Here is a 15,318-nt window from a genome sequence, read left to right as displayed (position 1 = left end):
TACTGTACAATCATCTCCATAAACTCAATGCTCTAAAGTTCATTCTGGATGAGAATTTAAAGCCAAAAAGAGACCCAGCTGCAGTGACACCAAGGTATGACATGTTTCTTGGGGTTCAACCAACAAAGTACCTGGTATGGCAGCAAATTTAAAGGGCATAGTATATAATTAGCATATAATAAAAAAAAATAATAGAAATAACACTAAAACAATGGATCATTCTTTAACTGCTTATCCAAGGCAGAGTTCCCAGCAATCATGAGAAATAATTCAAAACTGACAAAAAATGTAAATAAACATAAGGCAGATAATAATATATAACTGTTATAAAATATATTTTCAATAACTCTTTTTTGCACCCAATGTCACTTAATTTTGAGTTTTAGTAGTCCACAGTTTATCATCATCCTGCCAACAAACACAACACTGTCTATTTGTTGGCAAAACAGTTCAACTGGGCAGAGGTAGAAAATTGTTATAAGCAGAGAGAGAGACAGAGATGTTAGGAGCAGGCACTGATACAGTGTGGTTGCTGTACACACCACATGTCAAACCACCTCAGGATCCCAGATTAGGACCTGAGTGCAACCGTGCAATGAATGATACCTCAGCACCACACTAGTTCAGTGAGATTTTTTTTATGATGGCTGGAGTTCCAAATCTGCCACCAACCCAAAGGTTTTCCCTGCAGGTTGGAGTCTCCAAAATAACAAAAGGTTGTGAGACCTTCGAAAGTACCCACAAAAACAAGGCCAGGACCTACTCTGACCTGTCCAGAGGAGAGACTGACAGCAATCCAACTTGTCCCATCAATTATTGACAGGCTTCAACCTGGCTAGGCCTCTAAAGGTGTAAACTGGCCTTAGAGTACAAAGAACTCAAAAATGAGGGAGAACCATGAAACACTCCTGCTTTTTCAGAGGCACGTCTCACCCAAATCTTTATAAATAAAACATTTATTAAAATCAATAGAACACATAATTAGACATGGTCAAAAAGAACAAAAAGGAGTTACCTAAAAGGCAATCCAAAGCAACCAAGTCACAAAAACACAATCCGAAGGCAGAATCCACAAAACAAGGCAAAAAGTTGACAGAAGAGCCCGAATATCCAAAACGAAAAACAATACTTACAGAGACTGCTTCCATATACGGTGCACCACTGCTGAGCTGCGTTGTCCTGGGAAGTCTTGAGTGGTGATGCCAGGGTGGTCCCGCCTCTTGGGGTGCTACCCACAGAAGACAAGGGACATAAGAAAATGCCACATTACACAGAGAAATGAAATAAATAAATTGAAAGCAATTAAAATAAAATGCATAATTATAGTGAAGATATGAAAAACATTTAAAGATAAACCAAGAAGAAATGAAAAGAGAACATAAACAGAAGCCAGTGAACACACCCTGGCTGACACATTTCAATAATTTTATAGCTATCAACCTTTTACTGAGTCTTTTATCTAAAAAAAAAAAAAAAAAGATTAGGTTTGATGAACGTTTTGGTGATAAACATGTTCCTGCTAGATCCTTTTGTACATCAACAAAATAACGTTGATTTATGACAGGCCTATACAGTACATATAATGCATGGCGCTTCACTGTCATATACTCTTTATTGTTTGCACAGTAAGAGAAATAATCCAATGGTTTATTAGGCCACTTGGTGCTGACTTGTTTTTGTGCCAGCCCAGGTTTTCCAGAAAAGCTTTTTTACTCGTTTTATCAAAAAGGTCTTGAGCTACCAACCCAGTTTATTGAGAGGTTAAAGGGCTAACACTTGGTTTTATTCTTTTTTCATTTGGGATTGTTTTTGGCATTAAGATTTAATTGCATCACTAGATAGGACTTTGCTCAAGTAATGTCTAGGGCTATTTATGCAGTCCCCCCTGCCTGCAGAGACAATGAATGGCTAGCACCAGGATTTCTTTTTCATTTTAGACTCATTTGTTCTTAATGAAATCAAATGTTTTTGCACTTTTATTTATTTGAACACATTTCTTTTTGCTTATAAAGAATTGAACAGGTATTCGTTTTTTTTTTTGGTTTCTAGGCAAAAATGTAGGTCTCATCTATAAGATGGGTAGGACCTTCTTTACGATACCATATGCTTAGCAGATCTGAGCTTCAAAAAATTCAGTTGTTGATTATTCTTTTCAAGAAAGTGAAGGGATACAGAAAATCTGATGACACTAAAATTTTACTTTTTGTCTTAAGTGCTATTCATATGTTACATAGCCATCCATCCATCCATCCTCTTCCGCTTATCCAAGATCGGGTTGCGGGGGGCAGTAGCTTGAGCAGAGATACCCAGACTTCCCTCTCCCTGGCCACTTCTTCTAGCTCTTCAGGGGGAATCCCGAGGTGTTCCCAGGCCAGCTGGGAGACATAGTCCCTCCAGCGTATCTTGGGTCTTCCCCAGGGCCTCCTCTCGGTTAGACATGCCCGGAGCACCTCACCAGGGAGGCATCCAGATCAGATGCCTGAGCCACCTCATCTGACTCCTCTCGATGTGGAGGAGCAGCGGCTCTACTCTGAGCCCCTCCCGGATGACTGAGCTTCTCACCCTATCTTTAAGGGAAAGCCCAGATACCCTGCAGAGTAAACTCATTTCAGCTGATTGTATTCGAGATCTCGTTCTTTCGGTCACTACCCATAGCTCATGACCATAGGTGAGGGTAGGGAACATAGATCGACTGGTAAATTGAGAGCTTTGCCTTGCGGCTCAGCTCCTTTTTTACCATGACAGACCGATGCAGAGCCCGCATCACTGTGGACGCTGCACCAATCCGCCTGTCTATCTCACACTCCATTCTTCCCTCACAAGTTACATAGCATCAAACGTAATCCTAACTAATGCACCAACTTTAGTATCCTAAATAATCATGGTGTCTGCATAAAGCTATGGAAATGCTTGAGAACTTGTGAATGAAGAAACCAAGATAGAGATAAGGAAAATCCTATTGGTAGACCTTCTTTAGTGTACACTAGACTTAAGGTTTTGCAGGTTAGACTCACCATAGTGCAGAGACAGACTAAAAGCAAAAGAAATGTGGGTAAGTTGCTGCTTTTGGGCATCAACATTGAAAAATATTCTTATTAATTTCAAAATATTGTCTGATTGCCTAATCCCTACCCATACTGTATGTGTGCACCTTAAAACAGCCACTAGAAGATCAAAACTGTTAAAACATTACAGAAAAAAGAACTTATCTTTACTTTTAATCCTAATGCATCGTCTTGAAACAAACAGCTGTGAAAGTATAGTATGGCAGCACCTCAACAGAAGAGCATGTGGTCAAGCAGGAGAATAGGATTATTAGGAGAGATTCCTGTTTGTTGTGGAGTTCTTGGCCTTTCAGCTGTGTGACTTGTTTTCTAGAAAGTTCCGAAGAATTAAATTTATGAATAGCAGTGAGAGTGGCTGAGTGTGGTGGCTGCTTTTTTAATTGTATTATTATTTTTACAACAACTAGTCCATAAATGATATATGTTTTAAACACCTCTTCTTGGCACTGTTTTTCTCTGTAAATATAAATACCTACCAACGTCTGAAAGGGGACTTGTTTTACAGCTTGTAGCACCTAATATTTGTAGTGTAACCTAAACATATTTATGTTTGTATAAATGCAATCTGCATCCTTTGGGTGGGCAAACATTTATATATTTTAAAAAACAGAGCATATACAGTGCCTTCAGAAAGTAATCAGATCCCCTCACTTTTTTACATTGTGCTACATTGCAGCCTTATTCTAAAATCAATTAAAAGTATTTTTACCCTTAATAAAATAACACACCAGCAACAATAAGATTTTAGGAATTTTTCCAAATTTATTAAAAAGAAAAAAAAAGCTGAAAGATCACATTTATACAAGTATTTAGACCCTTTGCTGTGACACTTGAAATATGGCTCAGGTCCTTCCTATTCTATTGATCATCACTGAGATGTTTCTACATTCTGTTTAGAGTCCACATGAGGTCAATTCAATTGATTTGGACATGACTGGGAAAGGCACACACCTGTGCTGTGTATATAAGGTCCCACAGTTGACAACGTGTGTCAAAGCAAAAACCAAGCCATGAGGTCGAAGGAATTGCCTGCAGAGCCTAGAGGGAGCATTGTGTCAAGTCACAGATCTGGGGAAGGCTACACAAAATTTCTGCCACTGTCCTCCATAATTCTTAAAAGGAATAAGTCTGAAAGTATCCATGTCTCTTCCTAGAGCTGGCTGCCCTGCCAAACTGAGCAATCGGAGGGGAAGGGCATTGGTAAGAGAGGAGACCAAGAACCTGTTGGTCACTCGGACTGAGCTCCAGAGAACCTGTGCAGAGATTGGAGAGGCTTCAGAAGGACAAATAACACTACACTAATGTGGGTTTTCCGGCAGTGGCCAGATGACAGATGAAAGTCCACTTGGAGTTTGCAAAAAGGAACCTAAAGCATTGTCAGTCTATGGGAAACAAGATTCTCTGGTCTGATGAAACCAAGACTGAACCAAGATTCTAAGCATCTGGACAAAACCAGGCACCACTCATCACTTGTGCAATACCATTCCAAAAATGAAGGATGGTGGTGGCAGTAACAGGCGGTGTTGGTTTTTAGTGGCAAGGACTAGGAGACAGGTCAGGGTTGAGGGAAAGCTAAATGGGGCAAAATACAGAAATATCCTTAATGAAAACCTGCTCCAGACTATCTGGACCACAGAATTGACCAAAGATCACCCTTCCAACAGGACAATGACCCTAAATACAAAACAATGACAATACATGAATGGCTTAGGGTGAACTCTGTGAATGTTCTTAAGTGACCTAGCCAGAGCCCAGACTTCAACCCGATCTAACATTTCTGGAGAGATCTATCCTGAAAGAGCTGGAGAGGATCTGCAGAGAAGAATGGAGGAAAGTCCCCAAATCCAGGTATGCAAAGCTTGTCACTTCAGACACAAGAAGACTCCAGGTTGGAACTGCTGCCATAGATGCTTCAGAAAAGTAGGAGTAAAGGGCCTGAATATTTGTAACAAAGTGATATTTCACTTCTTTATTTTTAATACATTTGCAAAAATTCCTAAAGTCTGTTTTTCACTTTGTCATTTGGGGGAGTTCAGCATTGCTTGATGAAGGAATAAAATAATATAAATGATTTTATCACAAGGCTACAACATAGCAAATTATAGAAAAAGTGAAGTGGTCTGAATACTTTCTGAAGGCTCTGTAAATGAGTAGACATAATTTAAATTCAGCAGTGATATTCAGGGATATTCTGAATATTTTCTGAATGCATTGTACTGTATGTCTCTAAAATCATTAAGTGACATATTGATTATTTATCAGTATTTACTGTGGTGTCATCTTCAAAACACCATAATGTTCTGGTACATAACAAAAGGCATCTACAGATCAGAACGACTCTTTTTCACAGGCAAAAGGTTCAGATTTTGTAATGATGTGGGTATCATTTTTATCTGGGGTGGTTTATAGTTAATCCAATGATTGTTTTTAGAAGTTAAATTAAATTACAAATTCAAAGAAAGATAGTGGCAATGTTCATCCTATGGTGAAGAATTTTATCATGATGACAGGGGAATCTTCCAGGATGATAATAGCCCCTTCTAAGATGATTTAAGAGCATGACAAAAGTGTAAATCATTCACCACAGTCATTCAAGTTAACAGAGCTAAATTCACATCAACAATTATTGAAGAGTCTTCAGCAGCCCCTGCGACTACACTTTTGAAAGCACCACATAGAACCTGGAGATGTTCTAGTGGCTGAAGGTTGTCCGACACCTCATCAAGAAAATGTATATGAGTGCTTTCTTTATTTTATCTGTCACTTAGATGGCTTTCTGGCAAAACTGAGTTCCAAGTACAACTTTGTCCTCTTTGTAATTTACACAGCCTCTTTAAGTCCCTGAGAACTTCATAGTTCTATTGTTTCTGTTTATATTACAATTTAGTATATATTATTTTGTCTCGGCTTCTTATAGTTTTAGAGGAAGTACATGAAATAGAATCTTACATTTATTTGCTTGTGATTTGTTTGTTGAAGGGTAGTTTTCATGAGAGTGGCCCATAATTAGGAATTGAATTCCTTTGTAACATTATCTGAGTCGTCATAAAATAAACGTTCAAACAAATGCAAGTGATATTGCTGTATTTAATCTATTTTGATAATTTCCCAACCCTTGCAGTTTTTTCAAAATCTCTCATAATTACTGACCAGTAATCTAACTTATGCTTCATAAGGTGCTAGGGACAATCTTGTGTGATTTTGTTGCTGAGATCACATAATGAGAGGTTTCACAAGTTTTGCATGGCATCTAAAAAAATTCAGATTTGTGAGTAAACAACATGAGGAAGAGACTTTTTCACATAGCTATAACCAAGGTGGGGTTAATGGAATCATATCAAGTCTGATATTTTAAAGTGCTCATGGGGAAGGAAAACTGGCAATTTATTACTGGAAACAATCATATGCATTTCTACTTTGTGCTGCCATGATAGTAAATGGGATGGTTCCAACTTTATGTAGTCGATATGTTTTCATGGAGAAACACACACATGTGCTGAAGTCACCATGAAAATTCGGCTGTATATTACGTATAAGAATATTGATTCCAACTTGCAACACATAAAAAAGTACATGTTAATAGAATGTTAATGCACAGTTGGAATAGTTCTGAAAGAATATGGGTTAACACATATTCTTTAAAATTTTAGTAGTAAAAGTATTCAAAGGGGAAATGAAGTGTGTTAGAAACAACGAGAGAGAAATTAAACTCACAGAAATGAAATAGCAAGTGCCATAAGTATGTGAAACTGATGACCTTGAAGTAGCTTGCAGGGACAATTAAGAACCGAAAGAGAGACTGGGACTAGAAGGCTGAAATCAAAAAAATCACCAGAACCAGATATCCTACAATGCTTAAGGAAGCTAGTGATTAAATATATAAACCCTTAACACATATTTTAAAAAAAAACTACAACAGACAGGAATCCAGCAAATGTGTCATAATATAGAAAATGAAGGCTAGCTGATCCAAATAAGTATAGGCCAATAATAGTAACTGGTTAATGGGTAAATTAAAGGCGGTATTTATTAAAGACAAGATTGAGCAAAACGTCTTGGATGGTGTATTAGTGCAGTGTTCCTCAATCACTTTCCAATACAAGTGTCTTCACAACCCATTGAACCATCGTGAGCCACTACTATTATAAACAATAGCAACTCACAACCCACCAGCAGCATTTGGGACGCAACACAGTGATCGAGAAATATTGTATTAGTGAACAGTAGGCAGTGTGAAAAATGATGTCTCTCAGGGGTCAGAGCTGAGGCCACTCCTGTATTTAATATACATAAATGATCTAGAAAAGAATATAATCAATAAGCTTCTGTAGTATAAGTGCCCAAGAGGATGGACAGGAATCCTGGACAGGAGGCCAGAATGGAACACAAGCTTGCCAGCTGGGCAAGGAAAAGGCTGCATGCTCGGCCGGTGTAAGCATAATTGATGGTAGGTGGCAGTGGTCTTCTGGTGGCATCCCAGTTTGGACACTAGCCGGGGTGCGTGGGAGTTGGAGTTGGAGCCTGGAAGTGCAACCCTTTTGGGATCCTTGGGTGCCGGAAGAGGGTGCTGCTAGGAGTGGAATTCCCTGCTTTCCATATGACACAGAAATGTTTCCAAGAGGAAACATTATGGCATCAGAAGCATTTCTGGTTCCAATTTGAAAAGGAGCCCACTGTCTCACATCAGGGAGTCACAGTCGAGAAACAGTGGTCAACACTCTTGGAGGAAGGAAGGAGGAAGAAATGATAGCATTTTGTAATTTTAATTACTGTTATTTTCCATGTGTGATTATTGGAGAGGTGTGGTGGACAAACAAAAACCATTTATTTGAATCCACAATAATTTTGGGATTACTGTGTCTGAGTGCTGGGCTCACTGGCATTCTCTGATGGTTACACTGATTAAGTTTATTGGTGACATGAAATTAGTTGGTACGGCAGATAGCAAAGAGTCAGCAGAATCATTATCAGGAAATCTAGACAGAATTTAAACTTGGACAGATAAATGGCCATGAAATTTAATGTAAATACTGTTAATGTATTACATGTAGGAAATAGAAGTATTAGACATGAATACTCAGTTGAGGGATCTGAAACTTGAAAGTACACTTTATAAAAATGATCTAGGGCATTCAGTGGACTCACAATCTAGAAAGGTTATTCTTAAATGATACAACACACAAGTAAACCCATATCTGGAATGTTGTGTCCTAGTCTGTTCTCCATATTAGAGAAAGACTGAATCCAGGACTATGGGGTAGGAACTATGAGGAAGGACTGAAAGTGAAAGCTTTCTTCAGTTTAAGCAAACAGAGGTGAGGAAGAAACATGCAAAAGTCTGAAGAGCATCGACAATACTGGGGCAAAGATCAAGGCAAATGAAGGGTAAATTTCTTGCAAATGTCATGAACTCTTTCCTTCATGCAGTAAGCTCATATATAGAATAAATATCAATTATTGTTATAGATATTGTACATTGAGGACCTTCTAAACTTGACTGGATGATATTTAATAAAAGTTAGATGAACAGAGAAATGTGAAGCAATGCTGGACTGTATAGCCCAGGGGTAGGTAAAGTCAGTCCTGAAGGGCCACAGTGGCAGCAGGTGTTTGTTCTAACCCAGTTGCTTAATAAGAAAACTATCCTTGCCAGTAATTTAATTTCATGTCTTGCTAGTGCTTTAACTCTGCCATGTCAGGTCATTCTCATATCCTAGATTTTTTTTTCTTTTCTAAGGATATCATCCAAATGATCTGAAGTCTAAAATAAATGAGTAATTCTCAGTCCTTCACTTTTTTCTCTTCACTTTCCTTCCAACTATATAAGCTAAATACTGCACGATAAATACACTCAGGTATAAATGGAAACAAGCTAAATCGAGAAATGCTGTTTTTTTATCATTTAAATCTTATTACTAATAAGGAGCAATTAAAATCTGAGAAAACAGCTCTTCAAGACTAAAATAAGCTATAAGGGTTCAAAATCTTAATGAGCGAGACAACTAAAATGAAGCAGAAGTGTTACTTAAGTAAAAAGTGCTTCTTAATTAAGCAATTGAGTTGGAGCAAAATCCTGCAGCCACTGCGGCCCTCCAGGAATGACTTTGCCCACTCCTGGTATAGCCTGTTGTAATCCAAATTGGCGTAATGTTCTTTTACTAATGAGGTACTGCTCCATTTCTACAAAGACATCTTGAAATAATCCAAACACAGTAGTGACTATTATTTGAAGTCAACCTTATCAATTTCTAAATATTTCAATCTATGGATAATAGAATTCTTCCACTTGTAGAATGATTCTGCACCCCTCAGTTCTTGGGTAATAGGTCAAGTCATCAAGACAATGCCAGATGCCAAAGACGCAATCAGAAGGGTTTCTGTCCAAACCAAAACCAGCACACTGGACAGACCTGTGAATAAACTGTGCCTGCTTCAAGAAATAGCTAATGCATGAAATAAGAAATTTTTAAATGTTTGTTTGCAGTTAAATTACTAGTTCTTTAGAGTATAGGAATAACTTATGGCTCTTTTTGAAATAAAATATAGTAATTGTCTGTGCTCCAGCATTAACAATCAGGGGCCAGAAGTGTAAGAGTCTTAGAGAGTTCATGCTTTAAGTTAAATTAATATTAGTGTTTGCTTAATTTGAATAGAATATAATATTCTTTCATGTAACCCAGCCACAGGGGATGCACAAACCAGTGTGTTTCTTCATGCTGGTCCCAAGCCCGGATAAATGGGGAGGGTTACGTCAGGAAGGGCATCCGGTGTAAAATTTTGCCAAATCAATATGCGGACAACAATACAAATTTCCATACAGGATCAGTCGAGCCCCAGGTTAACAACAATCGCCACCAGTATTGTTAGCCAACAGAGTGCTGGTGGAAATTGGGCTACTGTTGGCAAAGAAGAAGAAGAAGAACAGGGGGGAGACGTGTCCAGAGGCAGGAGGAGAGGAGGAAGGTAAAGAGAGTGTAACTAAGGGTAGGAACGTTGAATGTTGACAGTATGACTGGTAAGGTTGATATATTGTGCGTGCAAGAGACTAAATGGAAGGGGAGTAAGGCCAGGTGGATCGGAAATGGATTCAAATTGTTCTATCATGGTGTGGATAGGAGGAGAAATGGAGTAGGGGTTATTCTGAAGGAACAGTATGTCAAGAGTGTTTTGGAGGTGAAAAGAGTGTCAGACAGAGTAATGATAATGAAGCTGGAAATTGGAGGTGTGATTATGAATTTTGATAGTACATATGCACCACAAGTTGGGTGTGCAATGGGTGAGAAAGAAGATTTTTGGAGTGAGTTGGATGAAATGATGGACAGTGTATCCAAGGGACAGAAAGCGGTGATTGGAGCGAATTTCAATGGACATGTTGGTGAAAGGAACAGAGGAGACAAGAGGGTGATGGGTTTGTATGGTGTCAAGGAGAGGAATGAAGAAGGTCAGAGGATAGTGGATCTTGCCTAAAGGATGGACATGGTTGTGGTGAATACGTATTTTAAGAAGAGGGAGGAACATAGGGTTACGTACAATAGTGGAGGAAGATGCACACAGGTAGATTACATTCTATACAGAAGAGTCAATCTGAAGGAGATTGAAGACTGTAAAGTGGTGGCAGGGGAAAGTGTAGTTAAGCAGCATAGGATGGTGATCTGTAGGATGACTTGGAGATCAAGAAGAGGAAGAGAGTGAGGGCAGAGCCAAGGATCAAATGGTGGAAGTTGAAAAAGGAAGACTGTAAGGTTGAGTTTAGGGAGAAGGTGAGACAGGCACTGGGTGGTAGTGAAGAATTACCAGACAGTTGGGAAACTACAGCAGATGTAGTAAGGGTGACAGCAAGAAGGGTGCTTGGCGTGACATCTGGGCATAGGAAAGAGGAAAAGGAAACCTGGTGGTGGAATGGGGAACTACAGGACAGTATACAGAGGAAGAGGATGGCAAAGAAGAAGTGGGATAGTAAGAGAGATGCACAAAGTAAACAAGAGTACAAGGAGATAAGGCACAAGGTGAAGAGAGAGATGGCGAAGGCTAAAGAAAAGGTGTATGATGAGTTGTATGAGAAGTTGGACACTAAGGAGGGAGAAAAGGACCTGCACTGATTGGCTAGACAGAGGGACCGAGCTGGGAAATATGTGCAGCAGGTTAGGGTGATAAAGGATAAAGATGGAAACGTACACACAAGCGAGGAGGGTGTGTTGAGCAGCTGGAAAGAGTACTTTGAGAGGCTGATGAATGAAGAGAACAAGAGAGAGAAGAGGTTGGATGATGTGGAGATAGTGAATCAGGAAGTGCAACAGATTAGCAAGGAGGAAGTAAGGACAGCTATGAAAAGAATGAAGTATGGAAAAGCAGTTGGTCCAGATGACATACCTGTGGAAGCATGGAGGCTTTTAGGAGAGATGGCAGTGGAGTTTTTAACTAGATTGTTCAATGGAATCTTGGAAAGTGAGAGGATGCCTGAGGAGTGGAGAAGTGTACTGGTGCCGATATTTAAGAAAAAGGGGGATGTGCAGGACTGTAGTAACTACAGGGGGATAAAATTGATGAGCCACAGCATGAAGTTATGGGAAAGAGTAGTGGAAGCTAGGTTAAGAAGTGAGGTGATGATTAGTGAGCAGCAGTATGGTTTCATGCCAAGAAAGAGCACCACAGATGCGATGTTTGCTCTGAGGGTGTTAATGGAGAAGTTTAGAGAAGGCCAGAAGGAGTTGCATTGCGTCTTTGTGGACCTGAAGAAAGCATATGACAGGGTGCCTCAAGAGGTGTTGTGGTATTGTATGAGGAAGTCGGAGTGGCAGAGAAGTACGTAAGAGTTGTACAGGATATGTGCGAAGGAAGTATGACCGTGGTGAGGTCTACGGTAGTAGTGACGGAAATATTCAAGGTGGAGGTGGGATTACATCAGGGTTTGGCTCTGAGCCCTTTCTTATTTGCAATGTTGATGGACAGGTTGACAGATGGGATTAGACAGGAGTCCCCGTGGACTATGACGTTTGCTGATGACATTGTGATCTGTAGCAATAGTAGGGAGCAGGTTGAGGAGACCCTGGAGAGGTGGAGATATGCTCTAGAGAGGAGAGGAATGAAGGTCAGTAGGAACAAAACAGAATACATGTGTGTAAATGAGAGGGAGGTCAGTGGAATGGTGAGAATGCAAGGAGTAGAGTTGGCGAAGGTGGATGAGTTTAAATACTTGAGACCAACAGTACAGAGTAAAGGGGACTGTGGAAGAGAGGTGAAAAAATGAGTGCAGGCAGGGTGGAATGGGTGGAGAAGAGTGTCAGGAGTAATTTGTGACAGACGGATATCAGCAAGAGTGAAAGGGAAGGTCTACAGGACGGTAGTGAGACCAGCTGTTATATGGGTTGGAGACGGTGGCACTGACCAGAAAGCAGGAGACAGAGCTGGAGGTGGCAGAGTTAAAGATGCTAAGATTTGCACTGGGGGTGACGAGGATGGACAGGATTAGAAATGAGTACATTAGAGGGTCAACTCAAGTTGGATGGTTGGGAGACAAAGTCAGAGAGGCAAGATTGCGTTGGTTTGGACATGTGAAGAGGAGAGATGCTGAGTATATTGGGAGAAGAATTCTAAGGATGGAGCTGCCAGGCAAGAGAAAAAGAGAAAGGCCTAAGCGAAGGTTTATGGATGTGGTGAGAGAGGACATGCAGGTGATAGGTGTAACAGAACAAAATGCAGAGGACAGGAAGAGATGAAAAAAGATAATCCGCTGTGGCAACCCCTAACAGGAGCAGCCAAAAGAAGAAGATAATTTTCTTTCATAGCTATAGATTATAGAATAGCCGTTATCCACTGTTGAATGAGTAAAAGAAAGAAACACATTAAAGTAACTGCTTTCAAAGTAAAATTGAAGCAGTAAAACTAATTTGTAGTTGAGGTTGCAGAGAATTTTTCTCTGTTTTATGGGTTTGCAAATGTGCCAATGTTTCTCAAAAGTAAATTTTGAAATTTCAAAAATGTGTACAGCTGACAAGATATTTCAACAAAACTTCTACTGCCCAGCCAAATTTCCTAAATATACCAAATTTCAACAAAATCGGTCCACTGAAAGCTGAGTTGTTTCATGAAGGCAGATTGCAGTAGGTGTGTATTGCAATATGTGCAAATGCAACTAAAAACTTGGGAAGCAAAAATGTGGCTTTTTAGGTAGGGGATGAGACTACTTTCTACTTTAAATATGAACTGTAGCATTAAAGGAGGTCAAAGTTAAATAGTAGATAAAATGAGCATTCATCGCAAAGTGTTTTCAAAAGTCTTCAGTTTATTACTGACTACAAAAAAAAAAACCACACACACTGCACCTGCTGACGATTCTTTGTTATTCTGACAAATCAAATGATTTATACTTCACGTTTTGGTGAAGGGCTGCATCAGTTTGCATCTGCAAAAGGAAACATTTAGTAAATGTCATTTCCATAACGAAAAAAACACTAGAGACACAACCTTTTAAATCTATTGCTGATGGAGATACAAAGCCAAAATCACATTTCTAATCCTCTTTTTCTGTTATTTTTTTGTATTTTCCCACTAAAGGTTTGATGCACAAAGCAGTATAAATAGGAAACTACAGGGATACTTCCGGCCATGCTTTATCATTCGGGAACATAATGTATGATCATTATAAGGCATCAGAAACAGCAGGAAACTATATGGGCTGACTGCATTTTAACAATAAAATCACACACCACTCAGTTTAATCTATTTTTACAAATATTTTGGCTTTGCCCCCTCCCCCACCATAACCTATCTTCGATGGGGGAGAAGCGAAAGGTTTAGATTTGTCAAAAATTCGATCTCCGGTTTTCGATGGACCTCAACATTTTAGGGTTTCCTGATATCGAAAACATCAATATCTCGATGATTGGGTGTGTGCCTGTCTGTGTGTGTGTGTGTGTGTGTCTGTGTGTCACAGTTTCTTGAGGACGGTCTAGAGCTAAAATGGCTGAACGGAAAAATACCAAACTTGAAACTTAAGCCTGTTATGAGATGGCTATGTGCTGATTAGTTTTGGAGACAAATTGTCCAAGAGAAAGAGGCACTGTAGAGGAACCCTGAAATACCGAAATTCTGCAATTAATTATGAATTCTTGTCATCAATTGCTATCATAATTACATATTTTATGATCAGAAAGATCAGCATCAGAGTGGTAAATAATTACTGAAATGTTATAGAATAGTGTGGGTAACTTGGTTCCTAGAGCGCAAAGCCTACTGATGCTTATTGTCCTAATTTTTTAATCAATGACTTAAGCAGCTACTTTAAAATACCAGTTTTAATTCCTGTTGCAAAAAGGCATGCACTATGTGCTCCCTAGGTGACAACAGACATGTCAAAATGACCTGCATCTTAATGAAGTTATCTGAGTGACTCAAAGACATCTTCCGTGTTGCATATAAACTTGCAAACAGATTAATGAAGGACACAGCATTCCTCAAACTTTATGATATCCTTCGGCATCTACACTAGTATAATGAAGCACATATGTCTGGATCCTATTTACTGACAACAGCTCTGCTTTTAACACAATTATCCCTCCCTTGCAAGCTTCTTGACAAAATAATAGGCCTACACTACTGTTTAAAAACCTTAGGCCACCCAAGAAAATGAATCTTAAAGCATGTGATCTATGAATTAAGTGTTTATTTAACTGTGAAAAATATTAAAATAAGCACAAATAAACATGGACACAAAAAAGTAGCAACAAAACAGCATTTTGAGTGGCCTTCCTTAGAATGCAAAACTGAAGCAATTTGCTTTAATTTGACTACTGTATCATTTGTTTAAAAAAACACTTCTTAGCTGCAACATGCCCTACAAGACCACTTCTTTTAAACCTTATTTGCACAATCAGAGTGTCTACTTTGGTGCTTGCCAGATGCTGAACATGCACATCGCTGGACTTCTTTCTGTCCATTAACAACTGTTTATCACCTTGCACAGTTATTTCAGATTTCTTAATGACATTACATCTTGAAAATCCAGTTTGTAATGCTATTGCTGTCTGAGTATAATTTTTTTAATACAAAGCTATAATTGTAAGGCCCACAAAGTATGTTATCTTAAACATTTCCAAACCTATCCTCAAGGTATTCCAGTATCTGTGGTTACCATCCAATATGTCTGTTTATTAAATTCACCTCCAGCACACCTGGTTTCATTAATGATTACTTCATAATTTTGAATCAGGAATGTTATTGGTGGGATTTAACAAATATATGGAAGTGCCTCATG

This window comes from Erpetoichthys calabaricus, chromosome 4 (assembly GCF_900747795.2).
Source record: "Erpetoichthys calabaricus chromosome 4, fErpCal1.3, whole genome shotgun sequence".
Classification (NCBI taxonomy): Eukaryota; Metazoa; Chordata; class Cladistia; order Polypteriformes; family Polypteridae; genus Erpetoichthys; species Erpetoichthys calabaricus.
The sequence above is the reverse complement of the archived record's forward strand: the minus strand, read 5'-3'. Positions refer to the sequence as shown.